The sequence below is a fragment of the Empidonax traillii genome, unplaced genomic scaffold (genome assembly GCF_003031625.1).
Source record: "Empidonax traillii isolate 1590-97213 ecotype Southwest subspecies unplaced genomic scaffold, ASM303162v1 scaffold139:size1643147, whole genome shotgun sequence".
Classification (NCBI taxonomy): domain Eukaryota; kingdom Metazoa; phylum Chordata; class Aves; order Passeriformes; family Tyrannidae; genus Empidonax; species Empidonax traillii.
Window position 1 is genome coordinate 1,052,660 of NW_020955332.1, and position 20,734 is coordinate 1,073,393.

Genomic DNA, 20,734 nt, shown 5'->3' on the forward strand with positions numbered 1-20,734 from the left:
CACTCTTGCTTTACATTGCAAAACCAGTTTGAAAACTTGGCATTCTGAATTTGCAGCTGAGGAAATGTAAAGCAGGGGGGTTTAGACACAGTGTCTTGTGTACCAGGAGCTCTCCCAGCAACAGGATTTGCCATCCTTTTTTCCCTGACACTCCCAGACTGAAGGGTGAAAAGGGGCGGGATGCGGTCTCTGAGCCACCAGGCTGTTGCTTCCTTTTTCCCCAGGTGGTAACCCACTAAAATTTATATACTTGGTTATTTTTAACAATAAATTAGAATGGAAAGGAAATTCAGTGAAGAAAGTTTGGAGACAGAGGTAAATTCTTTTTGACATCAATCGTTTCAAAGAGAACTTACTGCCATTCCTTACAAGTGCTACACAAAGGGAAGTCCAAGTCCTTTTGTAGTACCAACTACTCAAAGGTTGAAAAAACTCAAAATAACATCTTTCAAAGAAAAAAAAATTAAAAAGCCCCTAGTTTTGGCTAACATAGCCTATGAAATGGAAAAATCTTTCTGTTAGGTTGGAAAGTAGCTTAGAAGGCATTCCTTTTCCTTGCTTCTCGTATCACAATAATGGGAGGAGACCAATCCTCACTCTGCATCTGGAAGGCCACCTTATCCTAAAGATAAGGTGGAATAAATTTGTAAGGAATGGCTTAGGTCTAGCTGACTCTGCTTCCTGTGCAGAGGGGTGGACTAGATTGGAATTCCTCAACACAAGATCAGTGAACACTAGCTGCTTGTAAGAGAGCACACACGCCACTGCCTCTGAAATCACTTTCTTGCAGTGCACAAACACATTTCAAAACAAGCAAGCAAACAAAATGAGGTACATAGTTTTTCCAATTTAATTTTTTTTTGTTTAATTAAAACTTGGTCACACTTCCAGAATCTTGTGTGTGGATATGTTCATAATGATTCTTGCACCTAAAACAGTGGAGAAACGCTGGAGCAGACATTCTCCAAATGGCCCTCCGTGATTTGAACTTATGAAAACAGTGGAGCTCAGACATCACTCTACTCACTCCTCCCCGTGTATTTTTAAGACATGACTTGTCTGCCCAGTGCTTCTCTTTGGTGATGTTCTTCAGTGCACTGCAGTGAGCCAGAGAACAGCCCTGCCCAGGAGGGAGGGTTGTTTGCTTCGCTTATCTCCACTGAGGGCCCAGCACCAGCTGATCTATCCACCATCAGCAACCTTCAGGAGTTCTGGCACTGCTGTTAGATGACGCTGTATTAGTGAAATCTCATCACTGTGAGAGCACTTTATTTTATTAAAAGTGCAATTAAAACAAAATCAAATGCTTTCATTAACTGCAACAACTAAAAATTATACTCCCAGTTGCTTTCTTCTCATTAAGAACATTTGCATTTGAATAACTTTTCAACTGTGTGTATTTGTAATTAATGCAATTACAAGCCAGAGATCTGTTCCCAAAAGTAAAGAAAACTTCTTTATCAGTTTTACCATTTTAATTGGAATAAGACTTCGTATACTGAATTATTTAATGTCTTTTATCTAAAAGTACACATAGAGATAACAAGTCAGCCTTGGTATTTGGGACTGTTCTCATTTATTTTCGAGCTAGTGTAAGTCCTGGGAGTCACAGAGAATGAATTGTTGGGTTCAACCCTGGAATACTGAGCATTATGACTTTGTTGGTTTAAAACTAGAGTCTATTGTTTATTTAACTCTGTAAAATGATCTTTTTCTTTTCCAAATTAATATATGACAGATAGGAAGATGAATATTTGTGAAAGGGGAAACAAATTTTAGCTAGGATGAGCGAAGATAAAATTTGTTCATAGCAAAAAAGGGAAAATATATAGTTTATAAATAAAATAATGCAATCTGGGATTGTCACATACTCAAGGGTTTGGGGCATAATAAAGGTGATATCATGCTGTATGCTGTACAAACACATAATGTTTGGAGCCTTTACTTCAAATAATTCATTATCTCTGTTCTCAATCCTGAAACGTTTTTTTCAGATTTCTCCTGGGACTTCAGAAAGCCTCTTAGTCAGGTCTCAGCACTCACAGAGTCTACATGTAAGCGTTACTGCAGGACTCTGCATCTTTACACATGTAAAATTCCATGATGAAGCCTAGTTTCAAACAGGAGCCACAGGTGTGTGCTATCAGTAAGCTGACATGAGGCAAAAACGGTTAAAAAGATATATGTCCGTAAATTGGACAGTTCAGGAACAGCTTAAAAGGTTTTTAAAAAGGTGCATCTGTTGTTAAACAACTTAGCTACTACTGCTTGGGTAACTTTTCATAAGTACTGCACCAGTGTTCTTCAGAGGCCTCTTAAAGTAGGGAAGGATGAAGACTGAGTTCAAGAAACTGTCTGTATCACAAATACAGTGGAATCAAGCACCGAGGTCTAGGCCAATGCAGCTCCAGATTAAGTCTACTGAGACACAAAACTGAATTACAATTGGGATGGGGAGAATACATTTGGTAGGAAAACAACATACAAATCTGTTTGTGATTTTACACTTCACAAAAAACATCATAACACAGAAAAAATTTTGAGTTCTATATTAGAGAGTCTGCTCTGCTTTTCCTTCTCATTCAGTTGTTGCCACAGCCAGGTCTGCGACTACATGGAAATTTGTAATCTTTTCTTAATTTTCATTTTTCATTCTGAAAATGTATTCAAGATGTATGGAGTTCCTTTAAATGCTTTCTCTCTAGCAGTAAGAGAATACCCATCTTCCACTAGTCCTGAGACAAAAGATATACAGATATTTTTATATGATGTGTTCAGCACCAAAACAAACTGTATAGAGAGAGCAAAAAAGCAGAAAAAAAAAATATATTATTTTCTGAATTCTTCTATTCCCCCTCCATTTCCTCCCTCACAAGTACAGGGCTCACACCCATGCTCTCAAACTATCTATCTTCTAGCTTTGTTTTGCTGCTGAAAGAAAAAAAAAAAATGCATAATGACCTGGACACCAAGGGTGCAACCATAGGTAATGGACAAGAAGGAAATCTAATCCAATCAGGAATTTATTCAAAAATGTCTTGTCCACTACAGAATAGGTCAAACAATATGGTTACATTAGCTTCTTCAGGGTTAAACAATGTTAAACCAGGAATTCGCCATGAGTTACATCTTAGAATCATAGAAATATAGAATTGTTAAGGTTGGAAAACATCTCTAAGATCATTCAGTCCAACCATTAACCTAGCACCACCACCATATATCTGCATAGGATTGTTCATTAACAGCCATTTACTGTTTTCCCATAAAAGGAGGCTTCCTTCTCTTCCCTTGTGGGGATTGTTGCAAGAAGGAAATTTAACATCACAGGAACTCTGTTCTAGAACTGCTAAATTGATTTTTTTCTTCATTTCACCCTCATTGCTATACCCTATTCATTGAACTGTGTAATTTTCCTCTTTGGCTGTACATTATTTAAGTATATTGTTAATGTGCCTTTGTAGAGTTTTGGCTATCATGAAGTCAAGTGATTCAAGTTCAGTCTTGCCCTTTCTCTCTTCCACTTCCAAGATGTTCTTATTGCACTTATTGTGTACTCTCCAACGTGTCAAGCCCTTCAGGACACTGACTCACCCAGACTGAAACTCACTGCATCATGTTCAGATGTATCACCAACCCTACAGAACTCTTCAACTGCTCTGTGTTCTTTCTCATATGTATGGAGTAGTTTCCAGATTCCTGCAACAACATTCACTGAATTTGGCTGTATGTCACAAGGGTTGCCATCTTGAATCAATACTCTCATCCTCATAAACCAAGAACAAAAATACTTATATTAAATTTGGTGGCTCCAGGACACGGATAAGGAACTCCTAAAATCTGTCATTTGAAAGTCCTCTGCAGGTGAACACATTTAGAAAATTTAACAGATTTTTTCTTACCCATTAAATGAATCATGGCAATATTGCAATATCTTTTTCAACATTCACCAGATTAATTTAAAATTTCAGAGAACTATAGAAACCCATATTCCACCAATGCAAATTTTATGACTCAGCACTTCTGATTTCCACTAAATTTCCACCGCTGTATGCCACTGATGACATTACCCCTATTTATTTCTTCTGTCCTTTTAGCATTAGTGCACTAGTTCAGTATAATACATAAATTATCGGAGAACTTACAGGTTGCATCACAATCTCTGTTAGAGACTTTTCCACAGTTTCATATTATTTTACAGTGTTCTCACTTTTAGATTATTTAGACTTTTGACTTTTGAATACTCCCACTAAAATAAAAAAACATGGCAAGAAACTTGTACAAAATCACCTCAAAGCTTTGTCCCTTCTCCAGTTTGACTGAAATGGGGTGCTGGATTCAAAAGTTTTTGAAGGAGTAGGCATGAGGCAGAGAACGAGAAAAGAAAGTTGAAAGGACACTGAGAAAATATAAATCTCATTTTCCTTTAGAAATCATATTGAATGGAGGTTTATAAAGCTATGCACAATCAAAGCCTAATTTTTTCACAGTTTAAAAATCACAGATTATAACTAGATCCTCTATAGTTTCCTTTACTTGGTCTCTCAAGTATTAACAAGCATTCTGTACAAAATAAGTTGCTTTAAACTAGATACTAGTAAGATTGCACAAATAGTTAATCATACTAAGCTTTCCAGTTAATTTCAAAATTTGAATTAAGATCATGGGTTGTAAGAGATTTTTGACACAAAGGCTTTATGTTCTTTCAGACTGAGCCATTGATGGTCCATAAAATAAAAAGGAATAACCTCAGAAACTAGGTTTAGAAATTTATGATGTTTTGTTGAATCTTCAGATATCACACAACAGTTACTTAAAGGTAACAACAGTGGGGTTTTTTTAATATTATTATTCTGATACTAGAAGACACTAAATTGAGAATAATGAAGAATGCAAAGATGCTTCTTGATAGATTAGGTAAGAAAGAGGGAAATATGTTCTATCAGAGTGTAATTATTTCAAGGAAATCTACAGTTTAATAGAAGTTATATTTTAGAAGAATTCTATAAAAAAACAAGCTGAAAACTCCTAATGAGGAAATTGATGATTAACAGTTGAGTCTGCTGTCACCTACACATAATGGGGAAAATATCTCAGACTCTGTCTCACAGGAAATTGGAAAAGCAATTAAATTTTTCACATTTGAAAGCTTTTTACTAATGACATGTTTCCAATATTGTTTTGCAGACATTATTGACTGCACATACTTCACATACTTCAGCCTTTAATTCAAATACGTAGTCCTTGTAGAAAAGACTTACTTGGTACACTGCTGCGCAAACAGAAAGAATCTCTGCACTGCTTAAAATAGACTGGGGTCACTTAAGCAGCATCAGTTTGTTAAATCAAAGTCACTCCTTAATAAAGGCTGCAAATTCAATTTCAGCCTTCTTAATAGCCTATATAATACATATGCTGGCAAAATAATCTTAAAAAAAGAAATAGTAGGTGTTAGGAGATATAGTTAATGTATAACGAAAAAAATCCCAAAACAAAAAGCAAGCCTCAAAACGTGCTCCCCAAACTGTATTACACTAATTGCCTAAAATGTCCATTTTGCAGTGGTTTTCTGTTTTTCAGTGCTCTTGAAAGGCCTTTGCTTGCACTGAATGGCTGCACAAAATTCTGAGTCATTTCAGCATGGAAAGATCTTTACCCAGTGGTTTAAGGCAGTGTTATTGGTGTGACATATCTGAAGATGTTATACCTGAGAGATCATATGAGATCAATTCTGTGCCTTTTTGTTTGGAGACACCTTCTACACTGTGACCCCTCTGTATTTATGTAGGTGTATATCACAAAATAGGTATTTCCTGGTATCCTTCATATTAGCAAATGGCATTATCATCAGATAAGTAGAGGTTGGAGTCAGACAAACTGAAGCACTTTGAGGTGGAAGTTTAGACTTTTGTGCTTGTATGATACCCAGCAAAAGGCAGCCTATCCTGATCAAAGATATCACAATATAAAATAAAAACACATTTAATCTTCCTTGAACAGCCTCTCTTTGTATCTAAGGTTCTTTTTCATCTAGCCTGTGGACTAGGAGAAGTATTTTGGATCAATGAACTAGTGTAAAAGTACATATTTCATGCCAGTCCTCATTTTACAGTCTAATCTTAGGCATGCTGGGGCCATAAGCGAAAGAATCCAACTGCCTCATGAAACCTCCTGATAAGTGCATAGCAGGGCCAACAACGCCTCACAAAGTCCCACGTGAAGAAAACACTGCCCGTGTCCAGACAGACCTGATCATACCAGCATATGGCATTCTGTCAAGAAAGCTCTTCCACAAATCCTGTCTGCTATGTTTTCTGATAGCAACCAAGTACAAGAGCAGTGTTAGCACTGACCTTCTGGATGTTTCTTTTCTACTGCTTTTGATATTTTAAGCACAGTGACAGAATGAAAACAGGAAGGAAAAAAGAGTTGATTACCACTATCTAGAGCAAACCCTAATGAATAACAGAAATCACAGAGATTTAGGTTTGGAAGTGTCCCAAAATGGGGGTGGATCTATTGAGAAGAAAATTCAGCATATCAAGGCCAGCCCTGAAAAATATTTGGGTAAACTATTTCTAAAATTTTCCCACAGAAATATTAAAGAAACAGTGACGTAATAGAGCTTGTCTTGCTTTAGACAGAAGGCCTTCTTGAATACAGGTTTGGATAAAAAATAAAATTTCTATCTTCTTGCTTGAGTGACAGCTCCTGCCTTTGTAACAGGTTTTTACAGACTGGGAGAGTCAATGAGTTTCCCTTAAGAGATTCTTCATACACATAGATATATACATATACATCTCATTTATCACTAAATACTTCTCACTAAACACATATAGCTAGAGTGTGAGTCAGACACCTAAATCAGAGGAAGTGTTCTTCACTCCCCATTTCTACACTGCATTCTGCTCTCTCTTACAGGTTGTGTTTTCTAAGAAGTTTGTATTTGTTGTTGTTGTTGTTCTCTGGATTCTCTCTAATGGCGTGTTGCCCTGTAGTAGCCCAGCTGGTGCCATGTAGAGTAGATCATCTACCTTCAGTGCTCTACATATGATATTTATTTAATGCACCGCAGAAGAAGCTTCGGCTTTTCATCAGCAGCATCATATTGTCAATTTGAATTGAATTTGTTGTCCATGGGGGTTTCTGTTTCCTTTTCTGTGTAGTCCCAAACTACTGAGGAGGAAAGTAGCAAAGGTATTATTCTGATAAAGAGTTCTGTGGGTTGGATGAGAAATTCTGAAGAAGGAGTGACGCCAAGATGACAATATAAAAGCAAAGATAAATTAGAAGCTTGACTATTTATTTAACTGAAACAGAAGTAGATATTATGTTGGAAGAAAGTTGTGTATCTCATGCAGTGCTTAGCGTCAAAGGCTTTATACTCCCTTTGAATTGTATCTTTATGCATATTTGCATGAAGCTACTTATGACATTTTATTACCATATTGAATAATAGAGTTCAGAGCTGGTAGGAACCAAATGCTGTACCTAGTCCCAAGGCAGTATCTATTATCCCTGCTAGATATTTGTCTGACCAGCTCATAAACAAGCAGGCAGAGAAGCCTCTATAGTCCCTGCGCTTTCAATATGCCTAGCAAAAATAATGTTACAATAATATTTAGCCTGAAATTTTCCTATGATTTAAGCCCATTTTATATTATCTTACTCCCATTAGCCCACAGCATAGCTTATTCACTTTTTACTTTCAAGTCTTTTAAATATTTGATATTCATCATGTCTTCCCAGCACGTTTACTTTTTTATAGTAACACAACACTGTTGACTCATGCTCAACCTAAGTACCACTGTCCATTCCTCATAACAAATTTTAGATAAGAAATACCATCTAAATAGAGCAGTACTTTGAATCTCTCCCTGAACTGCATCCTTATTTTCTCAGATTATTTTTCTATATCAGTATTAAACCTCTCTTGGGTGTATTTCATTCCTCCCAGTTTTGAATTTTCTGTAAATATAAAATAACTGTAATCAATATTGAAAAACATAGCTCATGGATACTATATATTTGCAAGCCATTGCATACAGGATATTTTCTGCTGTTTGAGATCAGTGTGAGACAAGAGTAGTCACACTAAGACATTTATTCATAAATTAAAAACTGGAGAAGTGATTCATGTAAGCAATAGTATCCCTAAGCAGTTCTAATTTATGTATCTTGCATTTACAGAACATGGCAGAAATCCACAATTCCCCAGCTTAAATGGTAAGCACATCCATATGCAAGCCTAGCCTTAACTATGCTCTTAAATCTCTTTCTACAGGTGTTGAGGAATATTGAATGTTTTGTACTTCAGTAATTTTAAAATTTAATAGTTAATCCACTGTTTCCAAATACAATTCAGCTAATAATAATTTCTTACTGCTTTAATCTAATTTGTAGGTATGTGTTCAAAAGCCACACTAATAATTCAGTAAGGCCTCTTCTGTATCTCCCCCAAACCAAGGTTCATCCCATGCCCCACAGTTTAAGGCTTCTTTTCATCTCTTCAACCATACACACACACAGACTTCATCATCTGAAAATGCACTGTTTAGTCCTCAAACACTGTTTTTTAGTTTGCACTTATCCTTTACAAGTTTTTATATAATCATCCCAGAATGCTTTTACTTTTCATTCTGTGAGATAACCATGGAGATCTGAAGGGGTTGACGTTTCTCAGCAAGGAGGAGTAAGGCACTGCTGGAGAGTCTTTGTAGAGAAAGTAATCCAAAACTAATCCTGTTTATTGCAGCAATAGTTGTTCTACAGCCTTTACCAGTCAACATTGTTCAGAATTTTTAGCAGATTTTTTTTTCTTAATCTGGATGCAGTTCTAAGAAAAGAAAAAAAATCACAAGAAAAAAGAGCATTTAATTTCTGTGAACAGTGAGCAACTTGACCAGCTATGTCAGAAAAACTGCAACAGCAGCTTCATGTGTTGTTCCCAGGCGTGATAAAGCAAGCTAATTTTAGCAATCCTTATGTATTCTCAGAACATGCGTTCATTCTTTATGAAATTGCGGGATATCTTAGTAAAGGGATTTAATGTAAATTATTTATGATTAAACCTGTGGCTTGGTTTGGTTTATGTCCACTCTCGGTGAAAGAACTTTAAACTTCTTAAGTGGAAGCATGATGTGAAATATTAAAGAGAAATATTTATATATATATATTCTCTTTCTATCTATGGATTTCAGACATGAGATAAAAGGTTTCTATTGTTGATTATTTCAGCTCTCTTGGTACTACTGCAAAGCACTCACTGCTGAGCTTGAAGCTACAGCCTGGGGATTTCAAACTGACAGAGAAATGCTCCAAACTAGCAGTCTCCTTTTGATTTGCCAAAAAGTCTTCTGAGCTAGCAACAGCAGTATTCTTCTGGTATGAAAAAGATCAAATACAATGAATCACATTCATCAACCTCTAGAGAAACAATTACATTTCTCTATTAAATAATACCAGTTTGTATGAGGTAATGATTCAAAGAGTCTGCAACAAAGTCCTATCTGTATTATGCATCATTTAAAGTTTTGCTCCAGGTAAGGGAGATATTAGCTGACAGCACAGCCAGGTTTATATTCAAAACCAGCGAACTTCTCACAGTCCTTTTTTAACAGATGCACTCAGATACAGAACTTGCCATGCTGTCCAGCCAGTTATCTTTAGAGTATGTTTAAAATGAAAATTAATTCAGTAGCTGCTCAAGTCATTTCCATTACCCTGTTTAATGCTCCCTATTATAGACAAATCTTCTTTATGGAACCATACAGTGACAGATTGGCTTTCCTTGTTATCAGGTATCTAGCAAGCGAGACTCATCAAACAACCCTGGCGACTATAAATGATGTTCTTGTTCCCCTGGATACACCCTCGCGTCCTTTGCAATTTTACCTTCCTTTGTCTTTAAAAGAAGAATTACCGAAGAGTAGAATTTGAACTTATCTACCAGATTCAAGGTTGTTTATTATCTCTGGTGGACACATTCACTATTCCTTACGGTTACCGTATTAAAGTAATTTTGTCATCTCAACTCCTTCACTCTGAGACAATGCTCAGGGTAGAGCACTTCTAGTTGTTTCTTGTCTTCTGTAACATGCCTCCTTTTCTTCCTGAAAGTCTGGAAACTCCTCTTCCCCATGTGGTAACGTAATATCTATATTCTGCTGTTTTCTCACAGTGTGTAATTGACTGAGCAAGACTGATCTGTGTCCTGACTTCTCTTCACCCTTTGCTAATTTTGTGCTTTATCCATTAACTTGGACTTCCATAATAACAGAAAGAAAAATCCAAGGATCTCAACTTACCATGGCAATGTGTTCCTAAATTCTGCAGATGACTTTTCAAACCACAGCAAAACAATTAACACCCTGAATTTTGAAGCTCTGTAAGATCTGTACAAAGCAATATATAACCAGTTGTTATACTTCCAATGCTACAGTAGGACTGTAGTGCTTTAGGTAAAACACCTGCTGACCAACAAAAGAATACAAATATTAATTGTGCTGGTTTCTACAAAGCACTGCAGCCTGACACTCTGAATGCAATGGCAAATGGAAGAGGGCCTTATAGTGTCTGTGCCAGGCAGCAGCTTGGTACTCAAGGCCTTGCAGACACAGGAGAGATTAAAATTGTTTGTGATTCAACCAGAGAGCACCCAAAATGAAGGTAAACTTTTTGAGAAAACCACAGGGATTTTGCTGACTATTCTGCACATTCAGGGGGTGCTCTGTTAATTAATTAAGAGGAAAAAGTTTAAAAGTGAGCATACTACAGACATACATATTGCTACTACATCACATTGCATACTGCTAGATTAACATTGCTGAGCATACTACATACACTAACCATGCAGCAGGCACTTCTAATGCAAGCTAAACCTGACATTCAGAAATTTATTCTAAATAAATTCAGAAAAATATTCCACTCTTAATTGATGCTGTATTATTGACCTAAGAAATATGATAGAAAACAATATTGCCCACTTTAACAGCCTACAAAACCAGGCTAGGCTTCCTCCACGGGAAATACAGAGGGATAAGCACCTCAGAGATTATTTCAGAGAATTAAAGCTAAACAGGAGCAGAGGCCCTCTGGAGGGCAACCAGAGCATTACCTACCTGCTTACATTATCTGCTCTGAATTGTTCCCTAGAGTGCCAACTCTACTCCGCTGATTACAGAAGGTGCCTAGACTCTAGCTTAGAAACCTAATTTGCTGCCTAAAATCAGATGTGGTGAATAATTCCTGAATATTCACTAAGACCTTATAATTTTCAAATTGGCCACGTGACAGGTTTCAATTAAGTATCAATTAGTTTAAAGCTCAATTTTTGTAAGTTCTGAAAAAAAGTGCACTTGAAGCAGTAACCAGTGGACAGTGAAGTTAATGCCATGTGCATTCTTCTGCAGATTGCAGATCTTCATGCTATATTTAAGCATGTACAGGCTAATAACCTTTTAGTATATAAATGCCAAGCATAATGGACTTTACATCCAGTATCACTGGTATCAATACAAAGCAATAATGGAAGCCAATGCAGAATAAATATCATGCTCATTGCTTCATATATTTGTGTAACATCAGTAACAGTTATCCCTTTCCAGTGGAATTTTTAAGGTGAAGAAACACTTTCTTTTCCTCACCTTGATACAGATTATTTAGCAAAAAATAAAATCAACATATTTATGAAAGATAGAGGAGAAGAGCAATGCAGTTCCATCTCTTTTTCAGCATATGCTGCATGATCAATGGTTATACAGACTTTTTCATAATGACTGTATACTTAGGCCTCTTTTCATTAAAAGGCATTGGTACTGAGTTCTCTCTCATATTAACTACTAGTCCAGAATTTAGCTATCTAGGGTAAGTTAGTCATCTAGGTCTCCCTCTGTCGTCAGTAGAGTGGCAGGTACTTCCAGAGGATGAGTCATCTCATCTATTTTAGATACATATCTTAGAACAGTATGAATCACTCTGAAAATCCCTCTCCCCACAGTTACAGAGGAAGCCTAGACATCTAGCTTAGCCAGGACACCTAACTTTTTACCAGCTAAGGCATGTGCCTGCTACTCAGTGTTCTTGCAAAAACGATGTCAGTTAGAAAAGACTGTTTCTTTGAATGTAGACACGTGTCAACTGATGGCAATATAGAGACATGCTCATGCTGAACTACCAGACCATAAGAGAATTAAATCAGTATCAACCTGCCTTGTTTCTGACCTTGAAGTGAAAAATTCCCCATTCTCCTGCCAACTTTTTGTGCTAACTAATTCACAGTTGAACATGTTGATAAGGCAGGTGCAGCTGGGCAAATACCCCAGCAAACATCAAGCCTATAAATTAGTGACCGGGCAGTAAATTTTTTTCTAGCCATTTCAGGTAGTCTTTAATCCCCATTAGTAATATCACTTATTGGTTTTATATCCTTCTGATTCAAAGTCATACAAGAATGCTTTCATACAAATTCCATTCAAAATATGCAATTAAATTCAGAAAAGAATTAAGTATTAACACAGTGCTATATATATTTTTTCTCCTTTTTTTTCCACTTCAAAATGGGCTAGACAGGGAAAAAAAATCTGCTAATTAAACTACAGAATTTTGAAGAGGTCAAAATAATGTAGCACACACCAAGCTCTGATTCAAAGAATGCAGGAAGCAGTGCAATTTGGATTTGTCATCCTTTGACACAGACTGTAACAATATAGTCAGAAGTTTGAGTGAAACATGCATCTTTTTCATTCTTTCTCTCCCTCTAGGGTCACTGCACTGTGATCTATTTTTACACAGGAAAAAAAGGAGTTTCCATTGTTAAAAGAAGTTGGATGCTCCCATATCTCACATTCAATCAGAGAGCATTTCAGAAAGCCTAGCGTCCTCCTTTCAACCTGGTTTGAAGTATTTCTACTGGTTATAGACATCATTAATCCACAATGTCATAATCATACAACCTTTTATTTCTTAAAAAGTGGGGGAAAAAATGGGACTTCCAATAACTTATGAATAAATGGTATTGAAATACTGTCTTTAAAAATGCAAAAGTTAGAATAGGAACAAAAGCAGCAGAAAGATAATAGATCTAACTACATATCCTCAAAATTTTAGAGATACTGACGTCCAGATGTTAACTACTTATCCTTCAAAATTCCCCTCCAGAAACAGCTCACCAAATATGGTGAATCTGGTACTATCTTAGGTTCTTGAATTTTACATCAACTTGAAATACCAATTCTGCATTGCCAGTTTCTTCACAAAGCCCACTGTACAAAAAAAAGGAAACCTGGAGGGGGAGGGAAGGGAGGAGAGAGAAATATGAAAAAGGTGAAAGAATGAAAATGACAGGAATGGCAGCTGTGTTGGAATTTATGATGTCTTGCTGATTACAGCATTACCAAACCAATTACTTTGCATTACCAAACACAAGGTATAGTTAAAAAAGCACAGATCCCATTTTACCCGTAACATCCTAAGAAGGAACACAAGCTCCACTGCCCATACCAACACACCCATGCACTGTCAAGGCTCACCAGTGTGCTACCTTAGATCCATGCCACAAACCTCATAGTTTCCTAATACTGGTCAGAGTTGAGCTCCCTGTATGAAACATTCAGTAGTTGTAGAAGACCATTCTTGAGACTGATCAATACCTGAGAGTCTCCTCTCCTTTCCTGTAACACTAGGAACTGTCCGATATTCAAAACCAGAGCTGTTTTGTTTGGCATTATCTCAGCACATTGGTCATAAAGCCAATTCCAGTTCTCTGGACAAATGTGACACTCAGAACTAAGTTTTTAGTTTCAGGTTGAAATTTTGCCCTTGAAAAAAATATCATCTGTTGTTCTGAACATACATGCCGTACACGCATGCATTTGGATGAAGAAATAAATGTTTGCTGCATAGACCATCAAAACCCTCAATATAACTTCAATGTGTGAATGTCCTTAAAGGATCTGTTTCATATTGTGCCAATTCATATCCAACTGAAGATGGCTACAGAATGTAATGGCATGCACGATGATTTGTTTCAAAGTTCTCTTAATAACATTTTAAATTGAGACTTCATTAAGGAAGAATACTGAAATAGGGACTTAAGAGATAGCATCAGAGGCTGTTTACAGATACATGAAGTAAAGAAAAAGGAGAACTTGTGGTTCATAAAAGAATTGAGTTCCAGTTTACAACTCCACCCAAGTCTGGACAATAAAGCTTTAATACACAGTATCATGTTTGTATTTGTCTCATTTCTTAACATATATTTCAGTGGTGAAAATAGCAAAATGGTATCAACATTTTGATCCTTAGCAATGATCATTTCTACACTTGATGTTCTTCTTAAATCAGCCCTAATTACATTTGTTCATTTGTTTGTATGTTTTTAGTACTGCAATAGTTACATTCTGTTCAGTAGAATACACTGTGAATCCACTCCCATTCATTTATCTTTCCTTGAATATCAGATGACAAATTGCCTTTCTGTAACCTTAGAATAACACCTAATCCTGAGTTTTACTTCCATATGAACTTGTTTAGAAATCTGCTGGCACCAGCAACATGATAAAATCAGAGACATCCAGTTTTGCAGGCATATAGCAATACAGTGTGCATGTGTAAGCTACATTTCTGCTTACTAGAAGGCAAATGAAGTTTGCTGATCTCAGCAGCATTAGTATAATGGTACCAAAATAAACAATATTCCCCACCTGTGATCAGCACAAGTGACACTATGGAATTCCCTGTACCTCCAGTCTTGAATTCTTCTCCAAGCTCTCATGAAATTATCACTGTTTGTAATACAGTTGGTGGCAAACAGCATTGCTTTCATCCCATGATTGAGGAGAAAGACAATATACTGCCCTCATGTTCAGCCAACTCCACTGGTTCCCCATTCATATTATAATCTATTTAAAAGTTCTTTTTGTTTCCAGGATCCATGCATGGCTTACCCCAAGATCTTATACAAACTTCATCACCTGTTACACTGCATTTACAGAGATCTGACATCAATTCTCTCTGTAACAGATCTATGTCTATGCCTGGCACACATCAATTGGCTATCTCATTTAGCATTCTCATTTTAACATAAAACCTTTTGTCTTTTACCCGCTTGATTTGTTTCCCCTGCCACCAGCCTTATGACTGACTTCTCTGATTTACACTGGAGAAGTTTCTCTTAGCATACCATTCCTGGCCTACCCTCTGCAGTATTCTTGCATTTTATAAATAATTTGATCAAGATCTTAAAAAATCCACTCTTCAATCTGACTTTTAGACTGATAGGCTACAACATGGTGCTTAGCTACCTCACTAGAACTAGGGTTCTGACTTAGGGAGAGAAATAAAATAGAAGGTCAAGTTTTCAAAGTAAAACCCCTTAGTTCCTGACATTTTCTTTGAAGTTATTTTCACATTAAAAACTACAAGCACAGCGATGTCTTGACTATAAGCTTTTCCAGTTTCATTTTTTATCAATTATTGTTACATTAGTACAGATACTATATTAGTTTATACTTAAGTGGAAACGAAGGAAAATAAATCCAATTCCTTATTAAAAAAAAAAAAATGTGTTTGCTCCAAAACAATCTGGCAGCAGACAGAAAACAATTAAATTTTCCGAAGAAAGAAACTGAGGAAGAACTCTGGAGAGTAACTTTTCTAAACATGTCTTTTGAATCTTATTTTATGTAAATTGCATTCATTTTTTCTAAACATTTCTTAAAGGTAATTACTACATTATGATATACTTTCATTGGCTACATAAACCATTTGCATTAAACTTACTTCATCACTTAAATTTTCATGGTTCTACTGCTACATCTCAGCTTTTTACTTCATTAAAAACAAACATAATTCTAATAAATACACCAAACACATGAACTAAGCAAAAGTATCTTGCTTTAATTTTTCTTTCTAATGGCCACACACAGTCCTTACAATCCTCCTGGTAACAGGGTAACTGCTATATATAAGCATACCTCCAATAGAACACACATCCAGCAAAATTCCAAAGCTTAATTTTTCCCTGCCCACCTTTCTGCAAAAGTAAACACCTCCACAGGGTTGCCTGCAAGTAATGATTATGACACCCTGGACCTGCATTTACTAAGTTTTTATGATTTGAACCCCATTTCAAACCACAAGAGGGATACAGGAGCCCTGAGATTCTCTTCAATGCCTGGCAACTTGGTTAAGTCTTTTAAAAATTACTCAAAAGTAATTATTTTAATTCCATGACTGTGTCCCAACTTACATTCATTTTATTCCTATTTCATCTCTCAAATATGAAAAGCATCTCAAGTACACGAGATACATACACTTGCAATGTATCTGCCATGCTGATGTTCTTTTATTTCCTGCATTCTGTGATATGCTGCATTTAGGTTCATTAAAGCTCTATACATTTGAGTCACAAGAAATTGCAGAGTAAGAAGAAACTTTGACAGATTTTCATTTGTCACTTTGTTGTTTTTTGTCCTGTTCCAATGAGGTCGCAGAGAAATCCTCTATGAATACTTCAAACTATTTTGTGCTAACTTTTCTCCCAAAGGTGTTTTATATATTTACAAGGCCACCTAAAATCTGTATTGTGGATATATCTATTGGCCTCAATAAGCCTGCACACATGGCAAAATTCTTAGAAGTGTGACTTAATTACTGCTAAGGTGTATTATAATTTTGCCTGAAAGTTGCTGGAATCTTTGGAAGCTTGAGGCCTTATCTCAAGGAATATTTAAGCAAACGTGTTCTAATGTATCTTAAAAAGTAATGATAGTTTTGCCTAAAACATGGGCTAAGCTAAAATCTTTGGTTTAATTATAGCTTTTAGCATCTTAATTGTATATCATTAAGAACTAAGAGAACCGCATCTTTCCTAATGTAATCCAAATATAAGACAAAATAAATTTGAGAGTCAAGTAAGAGAAATACTTCCTAAATCCGACCGGTTTAAGTGCCTGTAATTGTTGTGCTATCTCTGGAGTTCGCAAGTATTTTTGGATAGGGGTGTGGGGTTTAGCCAAAACAATTAAAACTCTTGCCAGCCTGAAGGTGCCATTTTCTCCGAATGGATCGATCCAGAAGCCCCTTGCACTTGCTGGGAAGCTGTAAGCTTCTGTCAGACATATAGACAAGTTTTCCAATGTGCTGCTTATGATCTGCCTATGCAGATCAGCCAAAACAGGAATGTCTGAAAGAGTTTTAAAGAGGGGATGTAAAGCTTGGGATAAACAGAGAATTGAAAATAATCTCAAAAAATTGAACTTGATCTGCCTTCTTTGAAGTTAAAGTGATTAGAATGGAGCAGGCTGGGATTTATAGACTTCATAGGCTGTGGGAGGGACTTCAAAAGCACAGAGGTGATAGATGAACATGTTTTTTCAGCTGTGCGGTGACAAAAATGCAACATGGTTTCAGGGCTGTTACAACAACAGGAAGAATTTGAAAACAAAAAGTTCTAATTTTAGTCTCTGCCAGTCATTCATGTTTCAGACTGACTGCCTCCTACCTAGGATGCTCACCTTGAATGCACCTTCAGCAGAGCACAAGGCTGATAAATACTAAGAAATTCTCAGTAAATACACAGAACAGAGACACAGGAACCACCAGGACCATTTTTAAACTTTAGCTTTGAAAACTGGTCAAACCCACTCCTAGGATCTGAATTGGGATTTTCTATGGCTAGTACTGCATCCTATGCTGCTCTGTCTCCTTTCTCAGTACACAGGTTTCTAAGAGAGTTGCCTACTTCTGTTTCTCTGTTAGGACCATCCCATTGTGTATGAAATACTCAAATACTGGGAGCAGTAGGATGCTTTTAACTTCTCATTTGGGACAATCTGCCCTATTAAGGACATTTGAGTTTTAGGGTTAAAATCTCCCCAAAACATCTCCAATTTAATCTCACTTTTGGGCAGAAGGAGAGAAAACATCATGGACACTGGTGAGTCTAGTCCTTCCTCCCAGGAAAATATTTCCAGCTAAACTATTCAACATCCAACTCATTAATCAATTAGAGTTGATCACAATTGTATTTTAGTGAATAACTCATCTACCATTTTCTGTCCTAATAGTGCACACTTCGCTGCTGATAAGTTTAAGAAGTACTGCACTTTGCACACAAAAATTAAACTGACTCTCAGATGAACTGTTTTTTTCCAGCTCCCCTAAATGTTGGCACACTCTTTGCAATAAGAATATGGTAGGAAGTAGTTTACAGACTTAATCAAACTGTGCACATGAATGAAGTTATTAAACATGTAAGTTTTTGCAGGGCATCCTAATGCTACAGTGATCTCCTTAAGACAGTTCTGCCTAATACAAAAAGATCCATATTTGCAGACTGGGTGAATTAGCATTCCGCTTCTGCATGCTTATGGCACTTGCTTAAGCAGCCTTAGCCTTGATCAAATCTGCATGCTCCTACAATCCAATTATTAAAATACAGAGCACTGCTTTCTGTTCTACATCATACTATGAAGATTCTAAAACAGTTATGGATAAACAAACAACTTGCTACATAAAAACTTATTTAAAAATAGAATTATTAATGAATATGTGTTAAAACAGTTACTTTTACAATATATTTTACTTTCTTTGCTGGTTCTTAAAATTAAATTTTCAGTGAGATTCTAGGGGAATTCTTTCTCTACAAGTAGGAGGGCATGTCCTTAATTTATGGGTTCCACAGGAAAACAGAAGGCACAAATACAGCTGTATTTTAGTCATCAGAAATGCAGAGCAGACCCTGCAGTATCAGAGTATTTTCACACACATGTTCCTCACCCACATGTGTCCAGATCACTTACTTCCCTGCTTTAGCCCTCTAGCCCACACTCACCTGACTTGATGATCTCAGAGGTCCAGCTGATTCTATGATTCTACGACAAGCAGGAAAGCTGATCTCCACAAGGCAGCACATGCAAAACCCCTAATTTTTTCTGTATATTTTAAAACTTATTTCTCTGGCAATTGTATTATGCAAAGGTGTCATGAAAATTAGCAAGAACAAAACCAATAGATTTCTACAGTAATTATTTAAAGCTTATTCTAACAATTTACATAGGTTTAGGATAGGTTACTGATGTGCAATTCAGTGTGGTGATTTAAAAAAAAATAAATAAGAGTTATAAAACTAAAAGTAATACTTTTCCATCTGCTCTGAGAAGCTTTACAGCATTTTAAAAAGCACATAAATGATTTGACCACAATGGAAAGGCAGTGGGCAAGGAGGGCTTAAGGTAAAAAGCTGATATAGAAACAAATTATTCCAGTTTTATCAAGTGACATGCTTATTTTGTTGAATTGTAACATTACACTAATATTAAAATTTCAATTTAAACTTACTATATAAATTTAATGTTCAGCTGCCCAGGCAAACAACTGAAATAATTCTTCTAAACTGTTTAATCTAACTAGTATTTGTTTCCTGTTTTGACATTATCTGAAAGCAAGATAAATATTCTATAAAAACAGTCAATTATCTCAAATAATTCACATGAGAAATTTAAATTCCTCTTTGTTAATCCTCTCAGTGACAATGAAAAACCATCAGGAGTAGTTCCTTTTAATTAAACCACACTAAATAATTTTCAAACAACCTTCAGGATCAACACAGGTCATGAGTGGAGTAACTTTAGCATAGCCAGTCAGTAACTCCCTGCGTGGCCACAGCAGGCTGCATCCATCCACTGGTCTCCCTGCAGCCTGGACTATAGCAACACAACGGAGGCAAGGAAGCACAGTGGTGGTGAGCTAAGCGGGAATGGTCAGAAAAGAAGGCCAGATGCTTGCTGGGTAAAGTTTGTATAACTTTGAGAATTATTTGTTTGTACTTTTAATTACAAAGGTAAGGAACTTCTGAACTGTGGGTTGTGGTGGTGTTTTGGTGTTTTTTTTAAGGAACTCTATTTTTTCCACCAGCAGCCAATAATGAAAACTAAAATAAGCATCAAGCTTATTCCTTTGCCGTCTTTGCCGTCAATTTTGCATCAGTGTGGCCCTACACACCTTATCTACACCTGGCCTGTGTCAACTTGGCAAGCCAGAATGCACGATGCTCTCCACAGACCGGAGCCCCTTTCCGCTTACGCAACTGCACCGGCAGCCCGAGCTTCGGGAACGGGAATAATACGCCTTGGACAGAGGGAAAGGGAAGAGTAGTCATCGATTTTGGAAGGTGGGTGGGGGGAATGGGGGTGCCATTTTCCTAATGTAATTGGAGGAGAATTCGGGCGGTGGCAGGCCATGAGCTGGTGTGACACTGCAGCTATGGGCTTGCACAGCGCGGCGACAGCAGCACCGAGGCTGAGGGCGGCAGCACCCGCTGCTGGTAGCCCAGGGCCGGCAGGAGCGGCCCGGCCCCTGCGGGGTGCTGGGCGGGACCGCCGGGTCAGCAGCAGCCGCCGCCATCTTAACTGCGGGCAGGGCTCGGCCGTGCCATGTCCGTTGAGGGCGGCTGTGGGGCACGGGAGCGCGCGCAGGGCGCTGCAGGTGGGATCCGGGGCCGCGCTCCCGCTCTCCGCGGGGCCGGGCCGCTGGCAGCGGGACGGCAGGTCCCGGCGACGTGCGGGGCTGAGGGGAGCGCATGCAGAGCAAGGAAAGAGTCTTGCTACTGCTTGAAATAGAAGCCTGCACGGCTTTGCTGGCGGGACGCTTTTCCCCACGGCGTCCCAGGGTGGGGTTTGCGGGGCTCCACGCCTGCTGCCATCCCGTCCGGCGGCGCCGGCAGCGAGCTGCCGCC